Source organism: Mobula hypostoma, chromosome 27 (assembly GCF_963921235.1).
Source record: "Mobula hypostoma chromosome 27, sMobHyp1.1, whole genome shotgun sequence".
Lineage (NCBI taxonomy): Eukaryota > Metazoa > Chordata > Chondrichthyes > Myliobatiformes > Myliobatidae > Mobula > Mobula hypostoma.
Window position 1 is genome coordinate 20,336,456 of NC_086123.1, and position 16,688 is coordinate 20,353,143.

The following is a 16,688-nucleotide window of genomic DNA, read 5'->3' on the forward strand; positions in this document are numbered from 1 at the left end:
CCAATTGCAGGGGTAAGTGCCGGGAGGGAGATCAGTGTGGAGGGATGAATGGACGAGGAAATCGCAGAGGGAGTGATCCCTGCCGAAACTGGAGGTGTGGCGGCAAAGATATATTTGGTGGTAGGATAAATTTGGAGAAGGTGTAAGTTGCGGAGGATGATGTGTTGGATGTGGTGGCTCATGGGGTGGTAGGGAAATTCCTGTTTCAGGAATAATGGGTACAAGGTCGCAGTGCATCAAAAGCCCCACACTCCATTTAGGAGGTAATGAAATTGCCTGCTTGCAGTTTCAAATAAATCCAAAAATACTTAAAAATATTGTCTGCACAGTACAATAGTTAAATCTCCAGCATAGAGTGCAATTATATCTCAGGAAAAGTCGGTATGATTGGTAGTCAACACCTCAGCCCACTCTTATTGGATTTTAAAGGCAGTGTGTTGTGCTTTTTGCTGAGCAATGGAGGTCGAAAGAGGGGAGAAGGTAATCATAAGCAAGACAGCTGATGTTTTTGTAATCAATAGCACAAAAAATCCAGAGTAACACACACAAAATGTCCTGAAGAAGGGTCCCAGCCTGAAATGTCGATCTTTACTCATCTCCATAGATGCTGCCTGACCTGCTGAGTTCCTCCAGCATTTTGTGAGTTAACCTAATACACCGCAGTGTCAGTTTGAACAGCTTTGGAATGCTGCAAATAGAGACCAAACACTGGTGCCGACCAGTTAAAAAATTATTTAAAATTATTGGAGAAATGCTGAGAATTGCAAGTGCTAATTTAAATTCTGGTTCAAATGCACAGGTTATGTCCTTTTTTAAAAACGCAAACAACGGGAATTCTGCAGATGTTGGAAATTCAAGCAACACACATAAAAGTTGCTAGTGAACACAGCAGGCCAGGCAGCATCTCTAGGAAGAGGTGTAGTCGACGTTTCAGGCCGAGACCCTTCGTCAGGACTAACTGAAGGAAGAGTGAGTAAGGGATTTAAGAGGGGGAGGGGGAGATCCAAAATGATAGGAGAAGACAGGAGGGGGAGGGATGGAGCCGAGAGCTGGACAGGTGATAGGCAAAAGGGATACGAGAGGATCATGGGACAGGAGGTCCGGGAAGAAAGACAAGGGGGAGGGGGGAACCCAGAGGATGGGCAAGGGGTATAGACAGAGGGAGAAAAAGGAGAGTGAGAGAAAGAATGTGTGTATAAAAATAAGTAACAGATGGGGTATGAGGGGGAGCTGGGGCATTAGCGGAAGTTAGAGAAGTCGATGTTCATGCCATCAGGTTGGAGGCTACTCAGACGGAATATAAGGTGTTGTTCCTCCAACCTGAGGGTGGCTTCATCTTTACAGTAGAGGAGGCCGTGGATAGACATGTCAGAATGGGAATGGGATGTGGAATTAAAATGTGTGGCCACTGGGAGATCCTGCTTTCTCTGGCGGTCAGAGCGTAGGTGTTCAGCAAAGCGGTCTCCCAGTCTGCGTCGGGTCTCGCCAATATATAAAAGGCCACATCGGGAGCACCGGACGCAGTATATCACCCCAGCCAACTCACAGGTGAAGTGTTGCCTCACCTGGAAGGACTGTTTGGGGCCCTGAATGGTGGTAAGGGAGGAAGTGTAAGGGCATGTGTAGCACTTGTTCCGCTTACACGGATAAGTGCCAGGAGAGAGATCAGTGGGGAAGGATGGGGGGGACGAATGGACAAGGGAGTCGCGTAGGGAGCGATCCCTGCAGAATGTAGGGGGGGGGAGGGAAAGATGTGCTTAGTGGTGGGATCCCGTTGGAGGTGGCGGAAGTTAAGGAGAATAATATGTTGGACCCGGAGGCTGGTGGGGTGGTAGGTGAGGACCAGGGGAACCCTATTCCTAGTGCGGTGGCGGGAGGATGGAGTGAGAGCAGATGTACGTGAAATGGGGGAGATGTGTTTAAGAGCAGAGTTGATAGTGGAGGAAGGGAAGCCCCTTTCTTTAAAAAAGGAAGACCTCCCTCGTCCTAGAATGAAAAGCCTCATCCTGAGAGCAGATGCGGCGGAGACGGAGGAATTGCGAGAAGGGGATGGCGTTTTTGCAAGAGACAGGGTGAGAAGAGGAATAGTCCAGATAGCTGTGGGAGTCAGTAGGTTTATAGTAGACATCAGTGGATAAGCTGTCTCCAGAGACAGAGACAGAAAGATCTAGAAAGGGGAGGGAGGTGTCGGAAATGGACCAGGTAAACTTGAGGGCAGGGTGAAAGTTGGAGGCAAAGTTAATAAAGTCAACGAGCTCTGCATGCGTGCAGGAAGCAGCGCCAATGCAGTCGTCGATGTAGCGGAGGAAAAGTGGGGGACAGATACCAGAATAGGTTTGGAACATAGATTGTTCCACAAAGCCAACAAAAAAGCAGGCATAGCTAGGACCCATATGGGTGCCCATAGCTACACCTTTAGTTTGGAGGAAGTGGGAGGAGCCAAAGGAGAAATTATTAAGAGTAAGGACTAATTCCGCTAGACGGAGCAGAGTGGTGGTAGAGGGGAACTGATTATGTCACATTTTAATTCCACATCCCATTCCCATTCTGACGTCTATCCACGGCCTCCTCTTTTGTAAAGATGAAGCCACCCTCAGGTTGAAGGAACAACACCTTATATTCCGTCTGGGTAGCCTCCAACCTGATGGCATGAACATCGACTTCTCTAACTTCCGCTAATGCCCCACCTCCCCCTCGTACCCCATCTGTTACTTATTTTTATGCACACATTCTTTCTCTCACTCTCCTTTTTCTCCCTCTGTCCCTCTGACTATACCCCTTGCCCATCCTCTGGGTCCCCCCCCTTTTCTTTCTTCCCGAACCTCCTGTCCCATGATCCTCTCGTATCCCTTTTGCCAATCACCTGTCCAGCTCTTGGCTCCATCCCTCCCCCTCCTGTCTTCTATCATTTTGGATCTCTCCCTCCCCCTCCAACTTTCAAATCTCTTACTCACTCTTCCTTCAGTTAGTCCTGACGAAGGGTCTCGGCCTGAAACGTCGACTGTACCTCTTCCTAGAGATGCTGCCTGGCCTGCTGCGTTCACTAGCGACTTTGATGTGTGTTGCTTATGTCCTTTTTTGATTGTTCTCATCAACCTAGTATCTTCCACTGAACTCTGCTGCATTTTAATTTTATCTTAAACTTCCTGACTTACTCACTGCCGGTTACACCGCTGGCGTTTAGGGCAGCGACGGACGGCCTCCATCTCCAGCAGTGTCCACGGCTTCATCGTGCCAGTAGCTCCCTCAGTTTTCACTACCGTCAGTCATGCAACTCCCGGGTGGAGACTCAGGAATACCGTCACATTCAGATGTAGAAGGATTCTTCTGTTTCTATAACAGTTTTGTTTTTAAAAAAAAAATTTTTATTGAGATACAGTGCACAGTCGGCCCTTCTGGGCCTTTGAGCTGCGTTGCCAAGCAACCCCCCGATTTAACCCGGGCCTAATCATGGGACAATTTACAGTGACCAATTAACCCAGCAACTGGTACGTCTTTGGACTGTGGGAAGAAACTGGAGCACCTGGAGAAACCCCACGTGGTCACAGGGAGAGTGTACAAACTCCTTACAGGCAGTGGCAGGATTGTTAACCCTGAGCTGGAAGACCAGTGGACCACTCTTAGTCTGGCCTCTAACCTTTGACCCTACCAAGAGCCAAAGCACAAGGCCCTGACTCCAGCCTACGTAGCTCTCCGGGTCATTGAGGCACGCAAGCCTCCAAACCCTACGGCGAGGCTGTGGTCCTCTTGCAGGTTTATCTTCAGTGTGTAACCATTAAGCTTTCAACCTTCCGGAACATCAGTTTCTCAGCAAAGTAATTTAAAATTACTTGTAATTTTTATTTACAAGATGTCGCCAAAAATCTCTTGCTTTCATTAAACAGTTTTCATTCGAAAATATGGAGAGTCAAACATACACAAGCACAGAAATACTCAGTTTGAAGTTTGAAGTCTTAGTTTCACTGGGAATCAGGTCTTTGGATTGATCCCAGCAGTACTCTGGGACAGTTGAGACAGGAAAGTTCAAAGTAAATTTATTTTCAAAGTATATCTGTATCACCATGTGCTACCCTGAGATTCATTTTCTTGGAACAAAGAAGTACAGTAGAATCAATGAAAAAATATACACAAAGACTGACAAACAAGCAATGTGTAAAAGAAGGCAAAATTTGCAATTTCAAAAAAATAATAAAAATAAATACAGATATCCTCTGCTTTTCGAACGTTCGCTTTACGACACCTTGCTGTTACGAAAGACCTACATCAGTTACCTGTTTTCGCTAACAGAAGCTGTTTTCACTGTTACGAAAAAAGTCAGCGCGCGCCCCGAGCAGTCAAGCTCCTCCCCCGGAACTTCATTCTAGCCGGCATTGCTTAAACACGTGCCTGTGAGCATCTGCTTTATGTCAATTTATTTTGAGCATCCGTTAGCAAGATGAGTTCTAAGGTATTGGAAAAGCCTAAAAGAGCTCGTAAGGGTGTTACACTTCGTGTTAAACTAGACATAATTAAACATTTCGATCGTGGTGAACAAAGTAAGAACAAAGTGAGTTTGGCTTGTGGAAGTTGACGAAGATGATGTTGAAGAGGTTTTGGCATCCCATGACCAAGAACTGATAGATGAAGAGCTGATGCAATTGGAAGAGGAAAGGATAACAATCGAAACCGAATGCAGTAGCGAACAGACCGAAAGTGAAGTTATCCAGGAACTGAACGTGAAGCAACTGCGTGAGATTTTCACTGCAATGATTGCAGAAAGGTACGACTTTAATTTTGAAAGGGTACGTCGGTTTAGGGCATATTTGCAGGATGGTTTGAGTGCTTACAAAGAACTGTATGATAGAAAAATGCGCGAGGCTAAGCAGTCAAGCATACTGTCGTTTTTCAAGCCTTCCACATCAGCCACAGCAGACGACGAACCTCGACCTTCGACATCGAGGCAGGCAGACATAGCAGAAGATGACCTGCCTGCCCTGATGGAAACAGACGACGATGAGATGACACCCCAGTGTCCCACCACCCCAACCTCCGACGACTCAGCCTAACACACTATTATCAGTGTGTTCGCTGTCTTCATGATTCTGGTAAGTGATACTACACTGTACGTACATTATTTCTACTTTATATAGGCTGTGTATTTTTATGTGTTATTTGGTATGATTTGGCAGCTTCATAGCTTAAAGTTACTGGAGAGAGTGTTTCTGCCGAGAGTGCTTGCGTGAGATTTTCGCTATAGTGGACAGTGCAATGATTTCAGAAAAGAATTTCTACTTTATGTAGGCTGTATATTTATCATATCATTCCTGCTTTTACTATATGTTACTGTTATTTTAGGTTTTATGTGTTATTTGGCATGATTCGGTAGGTTATTTTTTGGGATTGTGAACGCTCACAAAATTTTCCCATATAAATAAATGGTAATTGCTTATTCACTTTATGACATTCCGGCTTACGAACCGTTTCATAGGAATGCTCTACCTTCGGATGGCGGGGGAAACCTGTAAATGTGCTTATTCGTTACGTGCCGTGTCACGTTGCTGTGGGCAACCATGGTCTTATGACCATGATCGTTCTTGGCAAATTTTTCTGTAGAAGTGGTTTGCCATCGCCTTCTTCTGGGCAGTGTCTTTACAAGACGGGTGACCCCTGCCGTTATCAATACTCCACAGAGACTGTCTGCCTGGCGTCAGTGGTCGCATAACCAGGACTTGTGATCTGCACCAGCTGCTTGTACGACCATCCACCACCTGCTCCCATGGCTTCACGTGACCCTGATCGGGGGTGGGGGTGGGGTCTAAGAAGGTGCTACATCTTACCCAAAGGTGACCTGCAGCCTCGCGGAGAGAAGGAGTGCTTTACACCTCCTTCGGTAGAGACGTATCTCCGCCCTGCCATCCGTAATAAATAATTGGTGAATAAATCAAATGGAGAACATGAATGGTAGAGTCCTTGTTAGTGAGCCCATCGGTTGTGGGCTCCGTTCAGAGATGAGGTGAGTGAAGTTATCCACGTTGGTTCAAGGGCCTGATGGTGAAGGGTATTAACCGTCTCTCAATCTGGTGGTGTGTAAAATCTAAGGCTCCTGTACCTCCTCCCCGATGGCAAGAAGTAAGGAAATAAAGAAAGGAGAGAAGATGAGTTTGCTTTGGGTTCGTCGGCACAAATTCAGTGCATCTCTGATACCTCAGATTTTGATTCAGATTTATTCACCACACGTAGAATTTGGTGAACAACCAGCACATCCAATGGTGCGCTGAGGGCAGCCATAGGTGTCACCACACGTTCATGGTCCAACGTAGCACGCCCACAATGTTCAAGAGAACAACAGAAGCAGCAAAAAAAAAACAAGATACCAACAGCAGAACAAACACCTTTCGGATGCGAAGAGTTTTGACCCGGACTCGAACTCCTGCCCAGATTCTTCACTAACTCCAACTCCCCCTCATCCCTATCCCCCAAACCCTAATAGTCATAGTCATACTTTATTGATCCCGGGGGAAATTGGTTGAAGTCCCCAAAACTATCTCTATGAACCTGAGAAAAAAACCAACAAGGTCTGAGCCACGAATTTGACGGACATTGCAGCTTTGTACCATCTTGACCAGCAGAGCTCTTTCCCGATTGACCAGTCCAGTGGAAAACCTGCTTACTGGTCACCACCCCAACAATTCAGCACTGTACCAAACTACCTTTTCTCCTTTGACATCTGTCTGAATGGGCCAGAATAGTGGTAAGTGTCAACGGAGGGTGAAGTGGGAGAGTACGTAAACTTGGAACTTCTCTTTGTCTCCTGCGCCCCATTGGAATTAGTGCAGTAGTTCAGCAGAATCTCTGATTGAACTGAAGCCTCAGGCAGTCTTCTATTCAAATTCAGATGTTCCTCTGTAAATGTGCAGCCTGGAAAGTCACGGGAAGTGGAAACTGAATCAATCAGTGCGTTGCAAAGGTAAAGGAAACCTTTCAAGGATGAAATTGGAATCAGCCTGAAGAAATTCAACGTTATGTCTAAGAACTGGGAAGAAAGACATTGCACCCAATAGGCACACCGGGAGGAAATCTGTTCGGGAGGGAGCTGTGCTACACGAGGGTGGCTTCTGCCGTGCCGTAGAGAACAAGCAGCAGCTATGAGAGACCAAACAACCAAAAGACCTGACCACTAACCACGGCCACTGATTACTCTTACCTACACTGCACCACAATATGTGGCTCCCAGATCGGCCTCCGCAGCCACCTGAGGACGCATTCATAGACAACCCCTTAGGAGAAGATCGTACTTGACTTGAGTGGTCGAAGTACTTCTACTCATATGATACCAATGATGGAGAATAACTTGGTGGACAATTGGAAAAGAGCAGGGAATTGCCTTGACCACAGGAAGCAGTCATGGGCCCAATGGTTTCCTCCTGTGCCATAATAATTCTGTCAATGGTGCATATCTATGGTGGATTTCCAGCATCTACAGGTTTTCCCTGGTTTACATCTCTGGTCTGCCTTGCAGCCCACTAATGTTCTAACACTATATATCCAATGCAGCTCCTTTACTCCCTGTATGCCCATGACTGTGTCACCATCCACAGCTCCAACCTGCTAATTAAATTTGCCGACGGGACTACATTGATTAGCCTTATCTCAAATAATAACGAGGTGGCCTACAGGGAAGAAGTCATCACCCTGACACAGTGGTGTCAAGAAATCAACCTCTCCCTCAATGTCGTAAAAACAAAGGAGCTGGTTGTGGATTACAGGAGGAATGGAGGCAAGCTAACCCCTATTGGTATCAATGGACCTGGGGTTGAGGGAATGAACAGCTTCAAGTTCCTTGATATACACATCACCGAGGACCTCACTTGGTCCATACATACCGGCTGTGTGGTGAAAAAAGCACCTTTCACCTCAGACGCTTGAAGAAGTTCAGCATGAGTCCCCAAATCGTAAGGACTTTCTACAGGGGCACTACTGAGAGGATCCTGACAGGCTGTGTGACTGCCTGGTATGGGAACTGTACTTCCCTCAATCGCAGGGCTCTGCAGAGAGTGGTGCAGACAGCCCAACACATCTGTAGATGTGAACTTCCCACTATTTGGGACATTTACAAAGACAGGTGTGTAAAAAGGGCCCAAAGGATCATTGGGGACCTGAGTCACCCCAACCACAAACTGTTCCAGCTGCTACCATCTGGGAAACAGTACCACAGCATAAAAGTCAGGACCAACAGGCTCCGGGACAGCTTCTTCCACCAAGCCATCAGAATGGTTAACTCACGCTGACACAACTGTATTTCTAAGCTATATTGACTATTCTGTCGTATATCTTACTGTACATACTATTTATTACGAATCACTATAATTTGCACATTGCACATTCAGACGGAGACGTAATGTAAAGATTTTTACTCCTCATGCATGTGAAGGATGTAAGAAATAAAGTCAATTCAATTCAATTTAATTCAATTCAGCTACAAAGAAGGCACGACAGTGGCTATATTTCACTAGGAGATTGAGGAGAGTTGGTATGTCACCAAAAACACTCACAAATTTCTACAGGTGTACCGTGGAGAGCATTCTGACTGGCTGCATCATTGACCGGTTTGGGGGAAGAGGGCGTCCTTTATTAAAGACCCCCATCACCCAGGGCATGCCCTTTTCTCACTGTTACAATCAGGGAGGAGGTACAGAAGCCTGAAGGCACACACTCAGCGATTCAGGAACAGCTTCTCCCCCTCTGCCATCCGATTTCTAAATTGAATCCATGAATACTACCTCACTACTTTCTTTTCTTTCTCTTTTTCTTGCACTACTTACTTAACTATTTAAAGTATATATTCATACTGTAATTCGCAGTTTTTACATATTGCATTGTACTGCTATTGCATAGTTAACAAATTTCACAATATATGTTGGTGATATTAAACCTCATTCTGATTCGTTGTACAAAGGAAAAAAAGTGAAATCAGAACTTGCATAATAAAAAATAATCAAACTCATTTGAACCAGGAAGTTTCATGTGTTATTTCTGAACTTATCAGATATTCCTGATAAATCGGGAGATAACTACTGAGGAAAGTATGGGGCAGAAAAGTAATTTTGTTTATGGGACATGTCTTCCTTTAGCACACCAAGTAAAAAAGCTCTTAAAATATCAAAGAATTATACTGTGTAAAATTTGTCTGTTAAAATCACTGAAAGTAATTTCTAGTCTGTGATGCAATATTACTTCACATTACCACATTTCTGAAAATATCATATATTTAAGAAATTTCATACCTTTCCCATCACAGTAGATCATCCCTGGGCATACCACAAACTAAGATGATTAATATATTTTCTTTTCCAGTTTTTCAATATATTAGTTTATTAGTTCTTTTCTGCAACAAAAAGCAATTTCAAGTTGTCTAACCACTTACATTGTGATCCTATTGCCAAATATTGCCAAATATATCCTTCCTTCTGCTTTAAACTTCACTGGCAACTACTTCCCTATTTATTCTCTGCTACAATTGAAGTTCACCTCTGTTCTTCTTCCCAGATCATGGCTCAGGAGTTATGTACAGTTCTTCCATTTATTTCTCCTAATCTAGCATAATGTACTTTAAAAGATCTGATTTTCTCTTAGGGAAACAGATCAGATAATCTTTAACTTACACTTTGTCAAGATCTGCACTTTGTGAAGAACTTTGATATTATATTATCATTTAACAAGAAACTGCGATTCAAGGAAACAAATGTGTAACTTAGCAGCAAACTTCAAGATACTGTCAATCTCCAAATAATTAAATATTTGTGTATATATATGATAGTTATATATAGTCATCACCAGCTATATGCAAATTCTTAACGATTTCAAAGGTGCTGTCAGCTGTCAGAACATACAGCCGATTCCATCATCTTACAAAATACTTACCAGACCTGTATTTCAAAATAGTTTAATACTGAAACCAAAGCAAATTTTAACGTGCTTATTGAAATCTTTTCCGCCCTATAATCTAGCGGGCCCACTCACTCTTTAACAAAATGAAATAGCTTGCAATGTTTTAGAAACAGCCTACTTAGAGACATGCAAGTGGGTTTCTTGTTGCAATGTTCCTGTCGATGCTTTTGGAAGGACATACTTCTCACAGATATTGTGAACCTTGGCCAAATAGTATCATGTGCCAAGCTGGACAATGCAGGGAACTGGCCAATGAGAAGCAACTAGCCTGACTTTCCCAGATATTAATCCATGCACATTGTTCCACTAACTTCATCCCCATCTTTCCTATCTAAGAGATAATCTGGCCAACTACATCATTCCAGGAAAAGGGAGCTAGTGCTATAGCCTCTGTCTGTTAATTGAGCCTTGTTGTGAAGGACAGGAATAGATGGGAATGAAAGCAAGTCAGATCAGGAAATGCAGAGATGAATGTGCACCCTGCTTCTCAAAGATAATTAAACCGTCAACGAGCAGTGATACCACCTCTTCTCTCCCCGGCTTACGACATGTTCCAGGTCACCTGAGAATGCATTTTATATTACCTACTCTCAGTAGTAATATTGGGTAAATCGGTTCTTGTGGAAATTCACGTAGAGAATGGTAAGAGTGTCAACCTTTGTGTTCTATGGTAGTTAAGATTCAAAGTATGTTTATTATCAAAGTACGTATGCTTGGAAGTAGGTACAGAGGAGATGTCAGGGGTAAGTTTTTTTACACAGAGAGTGGTGAGTGCGTGGAATGGGCTGCCAGCAGCGGTGGTGAAGGCGGAAACAATAGGATCTTTTAACAGACTCCTGGATGGCTACACGGAGCTTAGAAAAATAGAGGGCTATGGGTAAAGCCTAGGTAGTTCTAAGGTAGGGACACGTTCGGCACAGCTTTGTGGGCTGAAGGGCCTGTATTGTGCTGTATGCTTTCTATGTATACAGTATACAAGCCCGAGAGACAGCCACGAAACAAAGAAACATCATTGAACTCGTTCAAACAAAACCATCAAACACCCAATGTGCAAAAAAAAAGGACAAATCGCGCAAACGGGTAAAAACGAGCAAAAAACGGGGAATCTCAAACATCGATCACTGAAACAACACACATCAAAGTTGCTGGTGAACGCAGCAGGCCAGGCAGCATCTCTAGGAAGAGGTACAGTCGGCGTTTGGGGCCGAGACCCTTCGTCACTGAAACAGTCTAGTTTCAATGTTTAGTTCAGTTCAGACTGTTGACCGCAGGCCGCAGAAGAAGTCCGCCCCAATGAAGTTTGCACAAAATAGCAACTAAAAAAAAGAAGCCAAAGACCAGAAACACATCTTAACGTGGGCAACAGAGTCCAATCCACACACCGCATCGATTAAACCTCGCCCCAGACTATTACCATTGAAACTAACACGCATAAGGAGATTGCCTCGGCTCTACACAAACGTTACATCACGATATTCCAGCCTTGATCAAGCAAGAAAGTGGCAATCCTGTCCGTATGCCACACATCACAAGTACTTTATAGAATTTTAAAATTAATTTTCGTTTCACTATTGCTGCAAAAAAGGCCTTATGCCTTTAAGTTCCTGTTTGTCGTCATTCAAGCATGTTCACCGCCCAACAAAACAATGACCTTCCAGACCAAATGGCACACAACACAGTACATATATAACTCACACACAACATATGAGGTTACATCACCACAAATAAATTGACAAATAATAAGATGCATTTGCAACACAAGTGAAAAAGTAAATAGTGTATGTCACTGCTACTTCATACACAACGAGACCTGGGTGGCAGGGAGTTCGGTAGACTTACGGCCTGGGGCAAAAAGCTGTTTCCCATCTTGTCCTAATGCTAAGGCACCTTCGGCCTGATGGTGGGGAGTCAAAGAGATTGTTGGATGGATGGGGGAGGGGGATCCTTGACAATGCTAAGAGCACTGTCTTATTTTTCACTCCTGAAAAATATCTCTGCTGGGTGATTCAAATGGTTCCGTTTATTATCAGAGAGTGTATACAGTATACAACCTGGAATACTTCTGTCTTCGCAGATGTCCACAAAAACAGAACCCCAAAACAATGAACGACACAAAAACGTTAGAACCCCAAAGCCCCCTCTCCCCCACCTCCCCTGCACAAGCAACAGGAAGCATCAACGCATCGACCTCCCCCTGCCCCTGCCTGTTTCAGTAAAAAGTGTCAGCACCCACCAACTCTCAAGCAACAGCAAAGGACCCAATTATTCAATATTTTCATATGATGTTACCTGACCTTTCGGAATCTTTTTTTTAAAACTTAAATTATATGAATGGAGGAGCGGAGTTGACAACATTACTGAACGTCTCTGATTCAAGATATTGTCTAGCCCTGTTTTGTTCTGTTTCTTTTTGGGGGTTTTTATCTTTTTCTTTTGGGGGATTTTTCTTTGTTTATACATATATTTTTCTGTTCGCTGTCTCATCCTCATTGAAGATGAGGTCAACCACTGTTGTGTCATCAGTGAACTTGAGGATTCAGTTTGAAATGGATCTAGCAGTATAGTCGTGCGTCAGCAGATTACCTTCCTTCAGGGACCATTACATGAGGCTACTGACTCAGAACATCAGCTTTAATTCACGGGCACTGCCACACTTCAGATTCGGAGCCCCACAACACGGAAACAGAGCTTTCAGCCCTATTGGTCCATGGCAACCAAGGTTCCCAATCAAACTGGTTCCATTTCCCCGTGTTTGGCCCACAAACATTTCCTGTTTTTATTTCCTATTTCCAGCACTTGCAATGGTTTTAAATTGCACATTTTCCAGCAATGCCCAGCCTGAAGAAGTTCTGTTCTTCGTTCTAACTGGATATTGGTTTGACTCTTACTCCTTCACTTTCCGGTGGAAGCTGCCTACCACCAAGCAGGAGATCCGCAGAATAAGAACAAGGACTGTTAAGGCTGATTTATACTTCTGCGTCAAATCGACACCGTAGGTATGGCGTAGTTGCGAACCCTACGCAGATCCCTACACCGTAGCCTGACGTGCACCTCTCCCAAAATGTAGCTACGCGTTGCGGCAACGCAGAACGCAACAACTGTGATTGGTCCACTTGGTAGCATCACATTTCCTCCATCGCTGCAATAGCTTCCCATTGGGCGACTGAAGGGCAGGGAAGGAACTCTGGCTGCAATGCTTTCCATAAAGCTTTACAGACCTCTGAAATTATGGAGGACACATTTCGTTTTTACGAGAAAAGACGCTCGCTTTAAACTTGTTTACCCCGAGAAAGACTACCATGACTATGAAGCCTTGCACGGGCAGGTGTATGCGCATGCATGACATCCCCAAATTGCAGAGCAGCGCAGACACACCAACGCACAAGTATAGACGCTCACAATGCGCGTAGGCCACTTGTGTAGGTTACGGCGTCCATTTGACGCAGAAGTATAAATCAGCCTTTAGGCTGGGTAACAGCTTCTTCCCCCAGGCTGTGAGACTTCTGGGCACCCTGCTACCATCCAGTACACATTATTTGTGACAATGCCAGGAGCATTATGGTTCCTTATGGTTGTTACAGCTGGGGGGGGGGGTAGAGAGGATAAGCCCCCACTGCCTATTAAATGCTCCCAATGGTGTGCATCTCAAATTGCGTCCGACAACTAAGTCCAGCTTCTGGGCTTCACATATGACTTAACTACCAAGCCTGGTGGAACTGTTTCTACTGACAAGAGAAGGGGCAAAGGCAGGTTATTGGAGCCTTAAAAACCAGTCACTTTGGGCAGAAGGGGCTCATTAGTCGTGGTTGGCAGCTCATCTAGGAGAAGGAAAACTCTGATCTCAAACTTCCGCTGCCTTGCGGCTGTACCCACTCATGGGGAAGGCTTCGGGAGTAAACCCTGAGGGAAAAACCTTGGTCAGACCCCACTTGGAGTACTGTGTTCAGTTCTGGTCACCTCACTACAGGAAGGATGTGGGTACTATAGAAAGGGTGCAGAGATTTACAAGGATGTTTCCTGGATTGGAGAGCGTGCCTTAGGTTGAGTGAACCTGGCCTTTTCTCCTTGGAGCGACGGAGAATGAGAGGTGACCTCATAAAGGTGTATAAGATGATGATTGTGTGGATAGCCAGAGGCTTTTTCCTTGGGCTGAAATGGCTAGCACATGGGGGCATAGCTTTAAGATGCTTGGAAATGGGTACCGAGGGGATGTAAATAGATAGGTACATGATGCTTAGAAAAATAGAGGGCTATACGCTAGAGTAATTCTAGGCAGTTTCTAGAGTAGGTTACGTGGTTGGCACAACATTGTGGGCCGAAGGGCCTGTAATGTGCTGTAGATTTCTATGTTCTATGAATGCAGAATATAGTTTTACAGAAAAAGTGCAATGGAGGTAGACAATAAGTACAAGACCATGATGAGCTTGAGTGTGAAGTCCAGATGTCCATTCTGTAATCTTATAACAGTGGGCTAGAACCTCTCCTTGAGCATTCTGTTATATGCTTTCAAACATTAGTATCTCCTGACTGATGGGAGCTGGTGGGAGAGGAAAGAATGTCCAAGTTTATGACAATAAACCGTCCCTGGGAATCCTTTTAATTTATCACCATTTAGTTCTGAGAAATGATCGACTGTGGGATTGACTGCATTAATATTGCACCTTTCTTTCACAAGGGCAGCAGGGCCAGGTGGTTTCAATCAGATGGTTCATGATAGACCACTGATAAAAACGTAACTTGTATGGATTATCAGTAAATCAACCACCATCGCAACCACAACAATAAACTATTTATGATTAAGATCTAGTTACTGAAGCATTATTTGCATTTAAATATATAGGTTACAGGAAGCCTAACCCAGTGCATCTAATATGATTAAAGCAGTGCTCTCTCACTTTATGAGTTCACAAAGCCAGGAGGTTATGTTGCAACTTTATAAGACTCTAGTTAGGCCACATCTGGAGTATTGCACACAGTTCTGGTCACCCCACTATACGAAGAACGTTGAGGCTTTGGAGAGGGTGCTGAAGAGGTTTACCAGGAGGCTGCCTGGTTTAGAGGGCAAGTGCCATCACGAGAGGCTGGATAAACTTGGGTTGTTTTCTCTGGTGGGTCGGAGACAGAGGGGAGATCTGACAGAGGTTTACAAGTTGAGAGGCATAGATCGAGTGGACAGAGGGTACCTGTTTCCCAGGGTTGAAATGTCTAATACCAGAGGGTAGGTGAGAGGGGGGAGGTTCGGGGGGGCGGGGAATGTGAGGGGTCCTTTTCTCAGTCAGAGAATAGTGGATACCTGGAATGTGCTGCCTGGTATGGTGGCAGAGGCAAATACATACTTGTACATCTGATTTTTAAGGTAACTTAATATTTTTAAAAATTTTTTCTTACTTTTGTTCCAATATTTGTATATTCGTGCACTTGTAATGCTACAGTGACACTGTAATTTCCTTTGGGGTCAATAAATCTATCCATCTATTAGAGGCTTTTAAGAGATGTTTGGACAGGCACATGGAGGTAAGGAAGATGGAGGGATAGGGACATGGTGCAAGTGGGAGGGATTTGTGTTTGGGTGTTTTTGATTTGCTTTTTAGCTGGTTCAGCACAACACTGTGGGCCAAATGGCCTGTTTCTGTGCTGTACTCTTCTACGTTCTACGAAGTATTAAACAATCTGCTGGGGGGAGCTCAAAGAGTCGACCAACATCTGTGGAGGATCTCATGTTACTAAAGCATTACTTGGATTTAAAAAGATACAGTAGGTTACAGGAAGACTGCTGGTGTGCTTGATGCGTTTAACTTTACTTGATTAATGTCCTTTGGTAGATTCTAATATATTGTGATTGGTTATTAAGCTGGCGTACTGAAAGTGGTGCAGACTGTAGCAAATTTCCATTTGAAACTCACTGTAACTGCATATACACAGTAGAAACCACAATATCCTACTGCACGAGGAAGAACAGGACTGATGACTCAACTGTAACATATTCAGGACAGGCATGCATTTTCTGAGAGGAATTAAGAATAAACTTAGTCTTTACTTCATTGACATATTAACATTATTCAACGATGGCAGCATCTCCTCCCCAATCACCATCAGCACAGGTGCACGACAAGACTGTGTGCTGAGCCCCCTGCTCTACTCACTTTGTACCCATGCTCGCACGCCCAAGTATTAAACCCGAAGCTGTATTTAATCTGCTGACACAGCCAGTGCTGTTGGCCAAATCACAGGTGGTGACGAATCGGCAGAGAGGAGGGAGACTGAAAATCTGGCTGGGTGGTGCCAAGAAAACAACCCCGCACGGCGAAACCAAAGAGCTGATTATCCAGCACAGAGTGAAGAAGCTGAAGGTCCAGGAGTCAGTCTCCATCTGGGATCGGAGGTGGAGCTTTAATTTCCTTGGCATTACCATATCAGAGGACCAGCAGGTAAGTACCACCATAAAGAAGGCACGACAGCACCTCTACTTTTTCAGATGCCTGCGTGGTTTCGCCACGTGACCAAAAACTTTGACAAACCTCTGTAGATGGGAAATAGAAAGCATCCTAACTGGTTGCGTTCGAGCCTAGCATGGAAACGCCAATGCTGAGGAATGGAAATGCCCACGGAAAGTGGTGGATACAGCCCAGTCCAGCACAGGCAAAGCCTTCCCCACCATTGAGCTCACTTACATGCAGCGCTGTCACAAGAAAGCAGCATCCATCATCAAACACCCCCACCATACAGGACATGCTCTTCTCGTTACTACAGAGGTTCCCAAC